Genomic DNA, 17,073 nt, shown 5'->3' on the forward strand with positions numbered 1-17,073 from the left:
AGTCTGCATACTTAGTATAATTATTTTATTTATTTATTTTTAAATTAATCAATTTATTTTTGGCTGCATGGGGTCTTCTTTGCTGTGCACAGGCTTTCTCTAGTTGTGGTGAGCAGGGGCTACTCTTCGTTGTGGTGCGCGGGCTTCTCATTGTGGTGGCTTCTCTTGTTGCGGAGCACAGGCTCTAGGCGCGCAGGCTTCAGTAGTTGTGGCTCGCAGACTCTAGAGTGCAGGCTCAGTAGTTGTGGCACATGGGTTCAGTAGTTGTGGCTCGCGGGCTCTAGAGTGCAGGCTCAATAGTTGTGGCGCATGGGCTTAGTTGCTCCGCGGCATGTGGGATCTTCCTGGACCAGGGCTCGAAGCTGTGTCCCCTGCGTTGGTAGGCGGATTCTTAACCACTGTGCCACCAGGGAAGTCCCAGTATAATTATTGATGTAGTTAGGTTTAAATCTACCATATTCTTTATTATCTATATCTCATGTGTTCTTTATTCCTTTTTCCTCCTTTCTTGCCTTCTTTTCAATTAATAGAGTATTTTTAATGATCCCATATTATCTCCATATAATTGTTGTTTTATTTTGTTAGTGGTTGTTCTACATTTACAGGATACATCTTTTTAAGTATTATCTTCAAATAATACAATATTACTTATCATTTAGTATAAGAATTTTATAGCAGTACATTTCATTTCCACCTTCTATCCTTTGTGCTGTTGTTATACATTTTACTTCTATATGTACTATAAAGTCCATGATATTTTGTTGTTGTCTTTGCTTTAAATAATTAAAGAGAGGACTTCCCTGGTGGTCCACTGGGTAAGAATCTGCACTCCCAGTGCAGGGGGCCTGGGTTCGATCCCTGGTCTGGGAACTAGATCCCACATGCATGCCACAACAAGGAGTCTGCATGCTGCAACTAAGAGTCCGCATGCTGCAACTAAGAGTCCACGTGCTGCAACTAAGAGTCCACGTGCTGCAACTAAGAGTCCACGTGTGGCAACTAAGAGTCTGCATGCTGTAACTAAGAAGCCTGCATACTGCAGCTAAAGATCCCGCATGTGGCAACTAAACATGCCACAACGAAGATCCCGTGTGCCGCAGCTAAGACCTGGCACAGCCTAAGTAAATAAATATTAAAAAAATAATTAAAGAGATTGAAAATGAGAAGAGTTTCTTTATATTCAAGCACATATTTACCATTCCTGGTGTACTTCATTCCTTTGTGTAACTGCAGTTTCCATCTGGTATCATATTGATTCTGCCTGAAGAATTTCCATTAATATTCTTGTAGTGTAGATCTGCTGGCAATGAATTCTCTCAGCTTTTGTTGATCTGAAAAAGGCTTTATTTCACCCTTATTTTATTTTATTTTTTTTCGGAGTTTGTAAGTTGTGTTCTGACACCTTTTTAAAATGTGCAGTTATGTCAGGGACATAACTTGACCCAAACTAAACCTGTGGTAAGAGCTGGGTTTAAAAGGGTCTAGTTTCATTTTCCCTTAGGAGATTTTTATTTATTTTAAAATTTTTACTGGGGCTTCCCTGGTGGCGCAGTGGTTGAGAGTCCGCCTGCTGATGCAGGGGACACGGGTTCGTGCCCCGGTCCGGGAAGATCCCACATGCTGCGGAGCGGCTGGGCCTGTGAGCCATGACAGCTGAACCTGCACGTCCAGAGCCTGTGCTCCGCAACAGGAGAGGCCACAACAGTGAGAGGCCCGCGTACCGCAAAAAAAAAAAAAAAAAATTATTGAAGTGTAGTTGATTTACAATGGTGTGCCAGTTTCTGCTGTACAGCAAAGTGACACAGTTATACATACATATATCTATATATATATCTATATATACTCTTTTTCATATTCCTTTTTCTTTTAAAATTTTTGAATTTTTATTTTTTTATACGGCAGATTTTTATTAGTCATCAATTTTATACACATCATTGTATACATTTCAATCCCAATCGCCCAATTCATCACACCACCATCCCCACCCCCCACCCCCCCCCGCCGCTTTCCCCCCTTGGTGTCCATACGTTTGTTCTCTACATCTGTGTCTCAATTTCTGCCCTGCAAACTGGTTCATCTGTACCATTTTTCTAGGTTCCACATACATGCGTTAATATACGATATTTGTTTTTTTCTTTCTGACTTACTTCACTCTGTATGACAGTCTCTAGATCCATCCACGTCTCAACAAATGACCCAATATCGTTCCTTTTTAGAGCTGAGTAATATTCCATTGTATATATGTACCACATCTTTTTTATCCATTCGTCTGTCAATGGGCATTTAGGTTGCTTCCATGACCTGGCTATTTTAAACAGTGCTGCAATGAACATTGGGGTGCATGTGTCTTTTTGAATTATGGTTTTCTATGGGTATATGCCCAGTAGTGGGATTGCTGGGTCATATGGTAATTCTATTTTTAGTTTTTTAAGGAACCTCCATGCTGTTCTCCATAGTGGCTGTATCAATTTACATTCCCACCAACAGTGCAAGAGGGTTCCCTTTTCTCCACACCCTTTCCAGCATTTATTGTTTGTAGATTTTCTGATGATGCCCATTCTAACTGGTGTGAGGTGATACCTCATTGTAGTTTTGATTTGCATTTCTCTAATAATTAGTGATGTTGAGGAGCTTTTCATGTGCTTCTTGGCTATCTGTATGTCTTCTTTGGAGAAATGTCTATTTAGGTCTTCTGCCCGTTTTTGGATTGGGTTGTTTGTTTTTTTAATATTGAGCTGCATGAGCTGTTTATATATTTTGGAGATTAATCCTTTGTCGATTCATTTGCAAATATTTTCTCCCATTCTGAGGGTTGTCTTTTCGTCTTGTTAATGGTTTCCTTTTTTTAAAAAAATTTTATTTATTTATTTATGGCTGTGTTGGGTCTTCGTTTCTGTGTGAGGGCTTTCTCTACTTGCAGCAAGTGGGGGCCACTCTTCATGGCGGTGCGCAGGCCTCTCACTGTCGAGGCCTCTCTTGTTGTGGAGCACAGGCTCCAGATGCGCAGGCTCATTAACTGTGGCTCACGGGCCTAGTTACTCCGTGGCATGTGGGGTCTTCCCAGACCAGGGCTGGAACCCGTGTCCCCTGCATTGGCAGGCAGATTCTCAACCACTGCGCCACCAGGGAAACCCTATGGTTTCCTTTGCTGTGCAAAAGCTTTGAAGTTTCATTAGGTCCCATTTGTTTATTTTTGTTTTTATCTCCATTACTCTAGGAAGTGGATCAAAAAAGGTCTTGCTGTGAGTTATGTCAAAGAGTGTTCTTCCTATGTTTTCCTCGAAGAGTTTTATAGTGTCCGGTCTTATGTTTAGTCTCTCATCCATTTTGAGTTTATTTTCGTGTATGGTGTTAGGGAGTGTTCTAATTTCATTCTTTTACATGTACCTGTCCAGTTTTCCCAGCACCACTTATTGAAGAGAATGTCTTTTCTCCATTGTATATCCTTGCCTCCTTTGTCATAGATTAGTTGACCATAGGTGCATGGGTTTATCTCTGGGCTTTCTATCTTGTTCCATTGATCTGTGTTTCTGTTTTTTGTGCCAGTACCATATTGTCTTGATTACTGTAGCTTTGTAGTATAGTCTGAAGTCAGGGAGTTGAATTCCTCCAGCTCCGTTTTTTTCCCTCAAGACTGCTTTGGCTGTTCTGGGTCTTTTGTGTCTCCATACAAATTTTAAGATTTTTTGTTCTAGTTCCGTAAAAAATGCCATTGGTAATTTGATAGGGATTGCATTGAATCTGTAGATTGCTTTGGGTAGTATAGTCATTTTCTCAATATTGATTCTTCCAGTCCAAGAACATGGTATATCTCTTCATCTGTTGGTATCATCTTTAATTTCTTTCATCACTGTCTTATAGTTCTCTGCATACAGGTCTTTTGTCTCCCTTGGTAGGTTTATTCCTAGGTATTTTATTCTTTTTGTTGCAATGGTAAATGGGAGTGTTTCCTAAATTTCTCTTTTGGCTTTTTCATCATTAGTGTATAGGAATGCAAGAGATTTCTGTGCATTAATTTTGTATCCTGCAACTTTACCAAATTAATTGATTAGCTCTAGTAGTTTTCTGGTGGCATCTTTAGGATTCTCTATGTACAGTATCATGTCATCTGCAAACAGTGACAGTTTTACTTCTTCTTTTCCAATTTGTATTCCTTTTATTTCTTTTTCTTCTCTGATTGCTGTGGCTAGGACTTCCAAAACTATATTGAATAATAGTGGTGAGAGTGGACATCCTTGTCTTCTTCCTGATTTTAGAGGAAATGCTTTCAGTTTTTCACCATTGACAACGATGTTTGCTGTGGTTTGTCGTATATGGCCTTTATTATGTTGAGATAGGTTCTCTCTATGCCCACTTTCTGAAGAGTTATCATAAATGGGTGTTGAATTTTGTCAAAAGCTTTTTCTGCATCTATTGAGATGATCATATGGTTTTTACTTTTCACTTTGTTAATATGCTGTATCACATTGATTGATTTGTGTATATTGAAGAATCCTTGCATCCCTGGGATAAATCCCACTTGATCATGGTGTATGATCCTTTTAATGTGTTATTGGATTCTCTTTGCTAGTATTTTGTTGAGGATTTTTGCATCTATATTCATCAGTGATATTGGTCTGTAATTTTCTTTTTTTGTAGTATCTTTGTCTGGTTTTGGTATCAGGGTGATGGTGGTCTCATAGAATGAGTTTGGGAGTGTTCCTTCCTCTGCAATTTTTTGGAAGAGTTTGAGAAGGATGGGTATTAGCTTTTCTCTAAATGTTTAATAGAATTCACCTGGAAAGCTGTCTGGTCCTGGACTTTTGTTTGTTGGAAAATTTTTAATCACAGTTTCAATTTCATTACTTGTGATTGGTCTGTTCATATTTTCTATTTCTTCCTGGTTTAGTCTTGGAAGGTTATACCTTTCTAAGAATTTGTCCATTTCTTCCAGGTTGTCCATTTTATTGGCGTAGAGTTGCTTGTAGTAGTCTCTTAGGATGTTCTGGATTTCTGTGGTGTCTCTTGTAACTTCTCCTTTTTCTTTTCTAATTTTATTGATTTGAGTCCTCTCCCTCTTTTTCTTGATGAGTCTGGCTAGTGGTTTATCAATTTTGTTTATCTTCTTAAAGAATCAGCTTTTAGTTTTATTGATCTTTGTTATTGTTTTATTTGTTTCTATTTCATTTATTTTTGCTCTGATCTTTATGATTTCTTTCCTACTGCTAACTTTGGGTTTTGTTTTTTCTTCTTTCTCTAGTTCCTTTAGGTGTAAGGTTAGATTGTTTATTTGAGATTTTTCCTGTTTCTTGATGTAGGCTTGTATAGCTATAAACTTCCCTCTTAGAACTGCTTTTGCTGTATCCCATAGGTTTTGGATCATTGTGTTTTAATTGTCATTTGTCTCTAGGTATTTTTTGATTTTCTCTTTGATTTCTTCAGTGATCTCTTGGTTATTTAGTAACGTATTGTTTAGCCTTCATGTGTTTGTGTTTTTTACTTTTTTTCCCTGTAATTCATTTCTAATCTCATAGCATTGTGGTCAAAAAGATGCTTGATATGATTTTAGTTTTCGTAAACTTACTGAGGCTTGATTTGTGACCCAAGATGTGATCTCTCCTGGAGAATGTTCCATGCGCACTTGAGAAGAAAGTATAATCTGCTGTTTTTGGATGGAATGTCCTAAAAATATCAATTAAATCTGTCGGTCTGTTGTGTCATTTAAAGCTTCTGTTTCCTTATTTATTTTCATTTTGGATGATCTGTCCATTGGTGTAAATGAGGTGTTAAAGTCCCCCACTATTATTGTGTTACTGTCGATTTCCTCTTTTAGAGCTGTTAGCAGTTGCCGTATGGATTGAGGTGCTCCTGTGTTGGGTGCATATATATTTATAATTGTTATATCTTCTTCTTGAATTGATCCCTTGATCATTATGTACTGTCCGTCCTTGTCTCTTGTAACATTCTTTATTTTAAAGTGTATTTTATCTGATATGAATATTGTTACTCCAGCTTTCTTTTGATTTCCATTTGCATGGAATATCTTTTTCCATCCTGTCACTTTCAGTCTGTATGTGTCCCTACGTCTGACGTGGGTCTCTTGTAGACAGCATATATATGGGTCTTATTTTTGTATCCATTCAGCAAGCCTGTGTCTTTTGGTTGGAGCATTTAATCCATTCACGTTTAAGGTAATTATCGATATGTATATTCCTGTGACCATTGTCTTAATTGTTTTGGGTTTGTTTTTGTAGGTCCTTTTCTTCTCTTATGTTTCTCACTTAGAGAAGTTCCTTTAGCATTTGTTGTAGAGCTGGTTTGGTGGTGCTGAATTCTCTTAGCTCTCACTTCTCTGTAAAGCTTTTGATTTCTCCAGCGAATCTGAATGAGATCCTTGCCGGGTAGAATAATCTTGGTTGTAGGTTCTTCCTTTTCATCACATTAAGTATATCATGCCACTCCCTTCTGGCTTGTAGAGTTTCTGCTGAGAAATCAGCTGTTAACCTTATGGGAGTTCCCTTGTATGTTATATGTCATTTTTCCCTTGCTGCTTTCAATAATTTTTCTTTGTCTTTAATTTTTGCCAGTTTGATTACTATGTGTCAGCATGTTTCTCCTTGGGTTTATCCTGTATGGGACTCTGCGCTTCCTGAACTTGGCTGGCTATTTCCTTTCCCATGTTAAGGAAGTTTTCGATTATAATCACTTCAAATATTTTCTCTGGTCCTTTCTCTCTCCCTTCTTCTTCTGGGACCCCTATAATGCAAATGTTGTTGCGTTTAATGTTGTCCCAGAGGTCTCTTAGGCTGTCTTCATTGCTTTTCATTCTTTTTTCTTTATTCTGTTCTGCAGCAGTGAATTCCACCATTCTGTCTTCTAGGTCACTTATCCATGATTCTGCCTCAGTTATTCTGCTATTGATTCCTTCTAGTGTAGTTTTCATTTCAGTTATTGTATCGTTCATCTCTGTTTGTTTGTTCTTTACTTCTTCTAAGTCTTTGTTAAACATTTCTTGCATCTTCTCGATTTTTGCCTCCATTCTTTTTCCGAGGTCCTGGATCATTTTCACTATCATATTCTGAATTCTTTTTCTGGAAGGTTGCCTATCTCCACTTCATTTAATTGTTTTTCTGGGGTTTTATCTTTTTCCTTAATCTGATACATAGCCCTCTGCCTTTTCATCTTGTCTATCTTTCTGTGAATGTGGTTTTTGTTCCACAGGCTGCAGGATTGTAGTTCTTCTTGCTTCTACTCTCTGCCCTCTGGTCCACCCTTATGTTTTAAAGATATTTTTACAGGGCATAGTATTCTGGGGTGATGGTGTTTTCTTTCAGTACTTTAAAAATGTCACACCAAGGAACCACTCTTAGTTTCGTCAATTTTTTCTATTGTTTTGTTGTTGTCATTGTTGTTATTTAGTCTCTATTTCATTTATTTCTGCTCTGATCTGTATGATTTCTTCTACTAACTTTGTTTTGTTTGCTCTTTTTCTAGTTACTTTAGGTGTAAAATTAGCTTATTTGAGATATTTCTTTTCTCCTGTGGTAGGCTTGTATCGCTATAAACTTCCCTCTTAGAACTGCTTTTCCTGTGTCACATAGATTTTGGATCGTTGTGTTTTCATTTTCATTTGTCTCCAGGTATTTTTAAATTTCTTTGATTTCTTCAGTGACCCATTGGGTGTTGAGCAGCACATTGTTTAGCCTCCATGTGTTTGTGTTTTTTGCAGGTTTTTCTTGTAGTTCATTTCTAGTCTCATAGCATTGTGGTCAGAAAAGATGCTTGATATGGTTTCAGTTTTAAATTTACTGAGACTTGTTTTGTGACCTAGCATGTTACCTATTCTGGAGAATGTTCCATGTGCACTTGAAAAGAATGAGCAATTTGCTGCTTTTGGATGGAATGTTCTATATATATATCTGTTAAGTCTATCTAATCTAATGGGTCATTTAAGGCTAGTGTTCTGTTATTGATCTTCTGTTTGGATCATCTGTCCATTGTTGTAGGTGGGGTGTTAAAGTCCCCTACTGTCATTGTGTTACTGTCAGTTTCTCCTCCTCTGTGTCTGTTAATGTTTGCTTTATGTATTCAGTGCTCCTATGTTGGGTGCATATATATTTACAGTTGTTATATCTTCTTCTTGGATTTATTCATTGATCGTTATGTAATGTCCTTCTTTATCTCTTATTACAGTCCTTGTTTTATAGTCTATTTGGTCTGATATAAGTATTGCTATTCTGGCTTTCTTTACATTTTCATTTGCATGGAGTACCTTTTTCTATTCCCTCACTTTCTGCCTGTGTGTGTCTTTATATCTGAAGTAAGTCTCTTTTAGGCAACATATATATGGTTCTTGTTTTTGTATCCATTCAGCAACTCTATGTCTTTTTTTTTTTTTTTTTTTGCGGTACGTGGGCCTCTCACTGTTGTGTGCTCTCCTGTTGCGGAGCACAGGCTCCGGACGCGCAGGCTCAGCGGCCATGGCTCACAGGCCCAGCAGCTCCGCAGCATGTGGGATCCTCCCGGACCGGGGCACGAACCTGCGTCTCCTGCATCAGCAGGTGGACCCTCAACCACTGCGCCACCAGGGAAGCCCAACTCTATGTCTTTTTTTTTTTTTTTTTTTTTTTTTTTGCTGTATGCGGGCCTCTCACTGTTGTGGCCTCTCCCGTTGTGGAGCACAGGCTCCGGACGCCCAGGCTCAGCAGCCATGGCTGACGGGCCCAGCCGCTCCGCGGCATGTGGGATCTTCCCGGACCGGAGCACAAACCCGTGTCCCCTGCGTCGGCAGGCGGACTCTCAACCACTGCGCCACCAGGGAAGCCCATATGTCTTTTGATTGGAGCATTTAGCCCATTTACATTTGAAGTAATTATTGATAGGTTTGTACTTATTGCCATTTTATTGTTTTGGGGTTGCTTTTATGGCTCTTATTGTTCTTTTCTTCTTTTTTTTTTTGGCTCTCTTTCCATATCCCTAGTGTTATGTTTGGATTCCTTTCTCTTCTTTGTGTGTATATCTTTTATAGACTTTTGGTTTGTGATTACCATGAAGTATATATATAGCAATCTATCTGTCCATCTATTTATATGATTATTTTAAGTTGCTGATCTCTTAATTTCGAATGCATTTTAACAATCCTGCGTTTTTACTCCTCGCCACATTTACTGGTTTTTTTTTTTTTGCGGTACGTGGGCCTCTCACCGTTGTGGCCTCTCCCATTGCGGAGCACAGGCTCCGGACGCGCAGGCTCAGCGGCCATGGCTCACGGGCCCAGCCACTCCGCGGCATGTGGGATCCTCCCGGACTGGGGCATGAACCCGCGTCCCCTGCATCAGCAGGCGGACTCCCAAGCACTGCGCCACCAGGGAAGCCCACGTTTACTGTTTTTAACATCATCTTGTACATCCTTTTTTGGTGTGTGTATCCATTAACTGCTTATTGTGATATTGATGATTACGATACTTTTGTCTTTTAACCTTCCTACTATCTTTATAAGTAGCTGATCAACTACCTTCATTGTATGTTTGCCTTTACCAACGAGATTTTTCCTTTCATAATTTCTTCTTTCTAGTTGTGGTCTTTTCTGCATAGAGACATCCCTTTAACATTTCTTGTAAAGTTGGTTTCATGGTGCTAAACTCTTTCAGCTTTTTCCTGTCTGTAAAACTTTTGATTTCTCCTTCAAATCTGAATGATTTGAATAATTATTCAAATTATTGAATAATTTGCCAGGTAGAGTATTCTTGGTTGCAGGTTTTTTCTTTTCATCACTGTAAATATATTGTGCCACTCCCTTCTGGCCTGCAGAGTTTCTGCTGAAAAGTCAACTGATAGCCTTATGGGAGTTCCCTTGTGCATAACTAGTTGCTTTTCCCTTGCTGCTTTTAATATTCTCTCTTTATCTTTAATTTTTGCTATTTTAATTACAATGTGTCTTGGTGTGGTCCTCTTTGGGTTGATCTTGTTTGGGACTCTCTGTGCTTCCTGGATATGGATGTCTGCTTTCTTTCCCAAGTTAGGGAAGTTTTTAGCTATTATGTCTTCTAATACGTCCTCTGCACCTTTTTCTCTCTCTTCTCCTTCTGGGACCCCTGTTATGTGAATGTTATAAGCTTGATGTTGTCCTAGAGGTGTCTTAAACTGTCCTCATTTTTGAAAATTATTTGTCCTTTTTTCTGTTCAGCTTGAGTGATTTCCTCCACTCTGTCTTCCAGTTTTCTGATCCATTCCTCTGTATCATCTAATCTCCTGTTGAATCCTTCTAGTGTATTTTTAATTTTAGTTATTGTATTTTTCATCTCGGCTTGGTTCTTCTTTATATTTTCTAACTCTTTTTTAGAAACTTCTAACTTCTCACTGTGTTCATCCAGTCTTCTCCAAAGTTCTTTGAACATTTTTATGATCATTACCTTGAACTCTATTGCATAAATTGCTTATCTCCATTTCACTTAGTTCTTCTTCTAGGGTTTTGTCTTGTTTCTTTGTTTGGAACATATTCCTCTATCGCCTCATTTTGCCAAATTCTGTGTTCTTATTTCTATGTATTTGGTAGGTTGGTATGTTTCCTGATCGTGGAGAAGTGGCCTTATGTAGGAAATGCCTATGGGCCAGCAGCATACTCCCCTCTGGTCACCAGACCTCTATGCTTTAGGGGTGCCATCTATGTGGGCTGCATGGGCCCTTCTGTTGTGTCAGGCTGACTACTGTGGGTGCCTTGGTAAGCATGGGTGGCCCCTGATCAGGTTGGTTGCCAGGCCTTGCCTAGTGCAGAAGTTGCCAGTGACTGGTGGGTGGGGCCATGTCCTGGGAAGGTTCTGGGGCTGGTGTCAGCCTGCTGGTGAGTGGGGCCAGTTCCTGACTTCGCTGGCTGTGGGGCCCAGGGTTTCCCAGAGTTGATATTGACCCACTGGTAGGTGGGGCTGGATCCCTGGGCAGCTGGCCAATAAATATATGGAGAGGTGATGATCAGCATCATTACTAATCATGGAAATGTAAATTAGGACCATAGTGAGAAATCTTTTCATACCCATTCCACTGGTAAAAATTAAGAGGATCTTTTTATATTATTACTGAAAGGAGTAAAAATTGATGTAACTGCTTTAGCTTACAGTTTGGCATTATCTCCTTAGGTTGAATATTCACATACCTTATAACTCTGCAGTTCCTCTTCTAGGGTATACCCAGGAGAATCTCTTATATATGTACTACAGGGGACATATGCACAAATGTTCATAGCAGCATTGTTCATAATAGCCAAAACTAAGAAGTAGTAAAACCCAGAAACAACCTGAATACCCATCAAAAGAACAGATTTTTGAAAAGCGAAACAACGAAGTGTCGTATACAACAGAATAAACAACAAAGATATATAACGTTGTGGATGAGACTAAGTGAAAAAATAAGTCCCAAAAGGTCTCATTCTGCATGATAGCCTTTTCATAAAACTAAAATACCCTTCAAAAATTAAAATAAAAAATATAAGGATTACATATAAATGCAGGAAAAAACTATAAAAAGAAAAACAAGGGAATAACGAAACATGGTTGAGCATAATAATTTTGGGAGTTAGAGAAACAGGGAGATAGGGTGAAGGAGGCAGAGACTATATGGTTAGAAATGTTTTTGTCAAGGTCTTAGCTTTTAGTTTGCTTTTCACAATGTTAAAAATAACTAAATAGGGACTTTCGTGGTGGTCCAGTGGTTAAGACTCTGCGCTTCCACTGTAGGTGGCACAGGTTCAATCCCTGGTTGGGGAACTAAGATCCCACATGATGTATGGCATGGTCAAAAAAATAAAAGTAAAATAAAAATAACCAAATTAAATATCCAAACAAAGAGTTTGCCAAAATGAGACTGTGTTATGAACCAAGGATTGTGATTAATCCAGTTCTGTACACCTGAGGTCCAAATAAAGAAAATAGATACCATTTATGACCTACATTAGGGAAAACACATACACACACACACACACACATACACACTAAACCTAAGTTCTTTAGGATCATGTTGTTTCCTTTTGCTTTTTTTCTTTCCAAGAAGAAGCCTAAATACTTCAGTATTTGGGAAGAATCCCTTAGTTAAGGATCTCACACCTTTCACCCAGAAATCAGCTAAGAGTGCTGTATCTCCTTTTGCTATTATAAGCAGCTTATGAATAGCAAATAATGTGTCCTTTGAAGATGAATTTTCAGCTAAAAACAAGATTAAATGGCAAGGGAGCATTGGAAACAATTTGTTGATCATAATGTACATTGAAGATTCATTCAGATCAATAGCATGGACTAGATCAGGGTCTATTTGACATATGTAAGCAGAACTTGGGTGATGTTGTCATGGCCAAATTGTCATCATTCTTTTCTTCTAATCACTTTTGCATTGTATAAGGAGAGTCTCTTCTGTGTGTTCAGTAGCACAATTCCTGTTGGTTACTAGAGGTTTGAGAAAGTGAGAACATTTTAATATTCAGATCCTACATAGAATGAGATGTTACCATTTAAAAGCCTTAAGAAATCTGTAGGTGGGGATTAAGGAAGCAACAAAATAAAGATCTCTGATATCTGGAATTTTGGGTTTTGCTATTGAATACAGAGCCCAGATATTACTAGAATTGCTTTCCCTTCAGTGGTTTGTGCTATTGTGAGAATTTATCAGTTACTGTCTTCTGGCATTCATTCCATAGAATTAATTCATGAGGATAAAGAGAGAAATGGCATGGTGTGGATTTTCAACATTTACATATTGAGAAATTTGGAAATTATTTCAAAGCTGAAGTTTGAAACTTTGACTTGCAGAATCCAGAGAGACAAAATTAGATCACTGATCAGAGATAAGTTGTACACTTTGCCCACTCGTAATTCATTCCTTTTCCCTTATTGGGGTCTAACTCAGCAAAGAGTATCTCAGGAGGGCTGTAACTTGTTACCCTTGGAAGCTGGCTTTGCAATCTGAACATTCTAACTTTTTTTTAAGAGCTCTTTATTGGAGTATAATTACTTCACAATACTGTGTTAGTTTCTGTTGCACACCAAAGTGAATCAGCCATATGCATACATATGTCCCCATATGCCCTCCCTCTTGAGCCTCCCTCCCATCTTCCCTATCCCACCCTTCTAGGTCATCGCAAATCACCGAGCTGATCTCCCTGTGCTATGCTGCTGCTTCCCATAACTGTTTTACATTTGGTAGTGTATATATGTTGATGCTAATCTCACTGCGCCCCAGCTTCCCCCTCCCACCCTGTGTCCTCAAGTCCATTTTCTATGTCTACATCTTTATTCCTGCCCTGCAACTAGGTTCATCAGTACCTTTTTTTTTTTTTTTTTAGATTCCATATATATGTGTTAGAATATGGTATTTGTTTTTCTCTTTCTGACTTACTTCACTCTGTATGACAGACTCTGGGTCCATCCACCTCACTACAAATAACTCAATTTCGTTTCTTTTTATGGCTAAGTAATATTACATTGTATATATGTGCCACATCTTCTTTATCCATTCATCTGTCGATGGACATTTAGGTTGCTTCCATGTCCTGGCTATTGTAAATAGTGCTGCAGTGAACATTGTGGTACATGTCTCTTTTTGAATTATGGTTTTCTCTGGGTATATGTCCAGTAGTGGGATTGCTGGGTCATATGGTAGTTCTATTTTTAGTTTTTTAAGGAACCTCCATACTGTTTTCCATAGTGGTTGTATCAATTTACATTCTCACCGACAGTGCAGGAGGGTTCCCTTTTCACCACACCCTTTCCAGCATTTATTGTTTCTAGATTTTTTGATGATAGCCATTCTGACTGGCATGAGGTGATACCTCATTGTAGTTTTTTTTTTTTTTTCCCCTGGGAATACTTATTTATTTGGTCTATTAACACCAAGATCTGCAAAAAACAAACAGAAAAACACAACTTCTAAACACAGGATAATAAAACTTGAACATTAACATTCTTCTTCGATTTTGTGTAAGCTCTGCAGTATGGAAAATATACAGACTTCAAACAGCTGCAAAAATAGTGTCTTTGGGAGAAAATAGAGTTTCTACATCGATACAAGAAAAATAGGCATTTTTCTAATCCAGCCCAGTCCTGGGGCAGGTGGAGGGTGGAGAGTCACCACTTGCCACCCGGAGGAATGCCAGTTCTCCCTCTCCCCTACTACCCACCTGGGGCTGGGCAGGCTGGGCTGCTGCTTAAGACAATCTTAGGGTGAAAGCGAGATGAAAATGCCACTTAGGAAAACGCTTGGTTCCCCCTCTGCCAGCAGCTGGATTGGTCAAGTGTTATGGCCCTTTCGAGCTGCTTTGGTCAGCTCCTCCAATGAGAGGGAGGTAGGGGGATGGGACTGAGAGGATCGGGGAATCTATTCGGGTCTCCTCATCTGTGTCTGGGGAGGAGAGGTAAGGAAATCTGTGGTGTCCCCTCTCCTTTAATCATGGCTAGCTTGCTCCATGATAAAGACATGGGCCCCATACACTGTCCTTCGGACTCACACCCAGGGGTGGGGGACCCAAGACCTTCTGGTTGAGTTTTCCACCAAGTGAGGGGGTGACAAGAACACGGGTGTGACTTGTGAGCTGCCCAGCTTCTAGTGGAGGAGGCAGGTCCCCTCACATTCGAAGGGGCAGGGGTCCATCGGAAAGAGGACCCAGGGCTTTGACACAATAAATGAAAGTGCTCAAAGGCCAGGAGGGAAGGGCTCCTTCATCCCCCATCTCAGGGGAGCTCGGGAGGGGCCTGCCACCAAGGCTCTGGTCTCCATGGTGAAGTGGGAGTGGGGCCCTCAGACCACCAGGGAGCTCTGGAAAAGCGCAGGCTCTTCTGACGGTGGGGGCGCTGCCAAGACTCAAATGGCAGCGAGGAGGCCTTGGGGGGGCCTCTGGATCCTTCCGAGGCGGTGGCCTGGGGCTGGCCGGGGGAAGGGGGGACCCCGGGCTTGAGGGGCAGTTACGGAAGATGAAGCCCATGCTGGGGAAGAGGGGCTTCATTAAGCTGACGGGGCAGAAAGCCGAGCCGGTTGGGTTGAAATGGACTTTGTTCTTGTCAGGACAGGAAGTCAGGAAGGCCAGGTCAGGACCTGGGGACGTGGCCTCTTCAAACACCCGCAGTCTCTCACAGCCTTCCGGGGGTTCCCGTTTGAAGATGTAGCTGTGATTGGGCCGAGGGGAGGCGGCAAAGGCAAGGACTGGAGATGGGCTGCCCTCTTCAAGGAAGGCTGGGTGGCCTGGAGGGGAAGCTTTGTCACTGGGGATGGACGTCAGCTCCTCGGCTGCACCCTGGTGTTCCTCACGGCCAGTCTGGCCAGAAGGCTGGGGGGATGCCAGGGGCATGGAGGGAGAGCTGGCAAGGTTTCCAGGCTCCAGGAGGAGGAGGGGATGATCACAGCTGCCGCTCTGGAGGTGAGCTGGGGCTCGGTGTCCGTTAGGGATTTCAAGGATCCGCAGCAGCTCCTCCTCACCCTGCTCTTTCACAAACACCTCCTCCAGCTCTTGGTTGAGCCCTTCCAGGCTCCGGTGCAGGCAGGGGCTCAGTCGCAGGACAGAGGACCCTGAGGGGAAGCTGGGAGGGGACGCCCTCAGTGCTCCCCGCACAGCATGGTCCCCTTGGAGGGGGAGCCCCGCTCCTTCTCTTTCCCGCTGCGGCTAAGCTTTGTCCTCTGCAGCTGTTGCTTCAACTTGGTAATCTCTTTTCGGTGGTCTGTGCTGCCCCAGGACGCTGAGCGCTTGTGTGTACACGAGCTGGCCCGCTCACCTTCAAGCTCTTGCCAGGACAGGGGGGTCTGGGTGGCCTTGTCATTGGTACAACAGGTGAAGGCCCCATCAGCATCTCGTGGCCACTGGCCCAGAAGGTAGGAGCTGAGGATGGTGTCCAGGGAGAATGTACGCCGGACCTGGGGTGGCTAAGGCCTACACACTGGCTTTTCTGGGGCCACGGAACACGGGACGCTGGCTGCGCGGCCACTCCCGTCCCGGCGCTGGTGCGGCTGCTGCAGCTGGAAAGGGACGGTGGCCCTGAGCGGCTGCAGCCCAGCCCGGGGAAAGCCGGCGGGGGCTGGGGGAGAGCAGCCCCGCCGGAGGCCCCCTGCCCCTCCGTGCCCTGGCCCCCAGGCACCTCCGCCTCTGCCGCCCACTGCGGCCCCCGCCATCGCCCGCCCGCCTGACTGCTGGCCTGCCTCGGCCCCACAGCGAGCCCCACACTCTCATTGTAGTTTTGATTTGCATTTCTCTAATAATTAGTGATGTTGAGCATCTTTTCATGTGCCTCTTGCCCATCTGTATGAATATTCTAACTTTTGAAGTTTTGTAGGATATGGTCAGTTGGAGAAGACAGTGACCAGTGATCATTAAATTCAGCGTGCTATCGCAAGCTTGACAAACATCATCTAATTCCATGTATGAGCCAGCCAGTCTGAGGGTTTACATTAAGGTGGAAAAATTCTAGAAGCACTGTCAGCCTGTGTATATCTTTAGTTCCTATTTGATTATCTTCCTTCAAGTCCAGAGAATATATTTTTTGATGGATATTTTCATTTGTAATGAGACTATGGTCGTTTCTCATGGATCATGGACATTCATGAGTTGATTCAGCAGGGAGTCAGTCATTTACTTTGCAAATGAGTGTGTCCAAACCAGGGAAATGGATGCTAATGGATCTTGGTTAATTTTAAGGGCAAGTGAAGAACAAAGTAGTCTGTTGTGATCTCTTTTTGTATGTTTCTCATTTGCTAATAAGCACAGTTAACTTACAAACAGTTTGTGTTTCCATACGAATTGTAAAATTTTTTGTTCTAATTCTGTGAAGAGTGCCATTGGTAGTTTGATAGGGATTGCATTGAATCTGTAGGTTGATTTGGGTAGTACAGTCATTTTCACAATATTGATTCTTCCAATCCAAGAACATGGTATATTTCTCCATCTGTTTATGTCATCTTTGATTTCTTTCATCAGTGTTTTAGCCTGAGAAAACCATAATTCAAAAAGAGACATGTACCACAATGTTCATTGCAGCACTATTTATAATAGCCAGGACATGGAAGCAACCTAAGTGTCCATCGACAGATGAATGGTTAAAGAAGATATGGCATATATATACAATGGAA

General features: G+C 41.4%; 1 protein-coding gene and 1 pseudogene across 2 annotated transcripts in view; one reads left to right on the forward strand and one right to left on the reverse strand.

Annotated features, from left to right (window-relative positions):
- SNX27 (sorting nexin 27) overlaps positions 1-17,073 on the forward strand; it is a gene marked incomplete at its 5' end in the record, with an annotated part of 83,444 nt that overhangs the window by 32,352 nt on the left and 34,019 nt on the right. The window lies entirely within an intron of this gene.
- LOC307196503 (protein FAM117A-like) lies at positions 14,758-16,119 on the reverse strand (annotated as a pseudogene). Its single transcript has one exon. The product of its transcript is annotated as a protein FAM117A-like (transcript).

Source organism: Stenella coeruleoalba, assembly GCF_951394435.1.
Source record: "Stenella coeruleoalba genome assembly, chromosome: 1".
Taxonomy (NCBI): domain Eukaryota; kingdom Metazoa; phylum Chordata; class Mammalia; order Artiodactyla; family Delphinidae; genus Stenella; species Stenella coeruleoalba.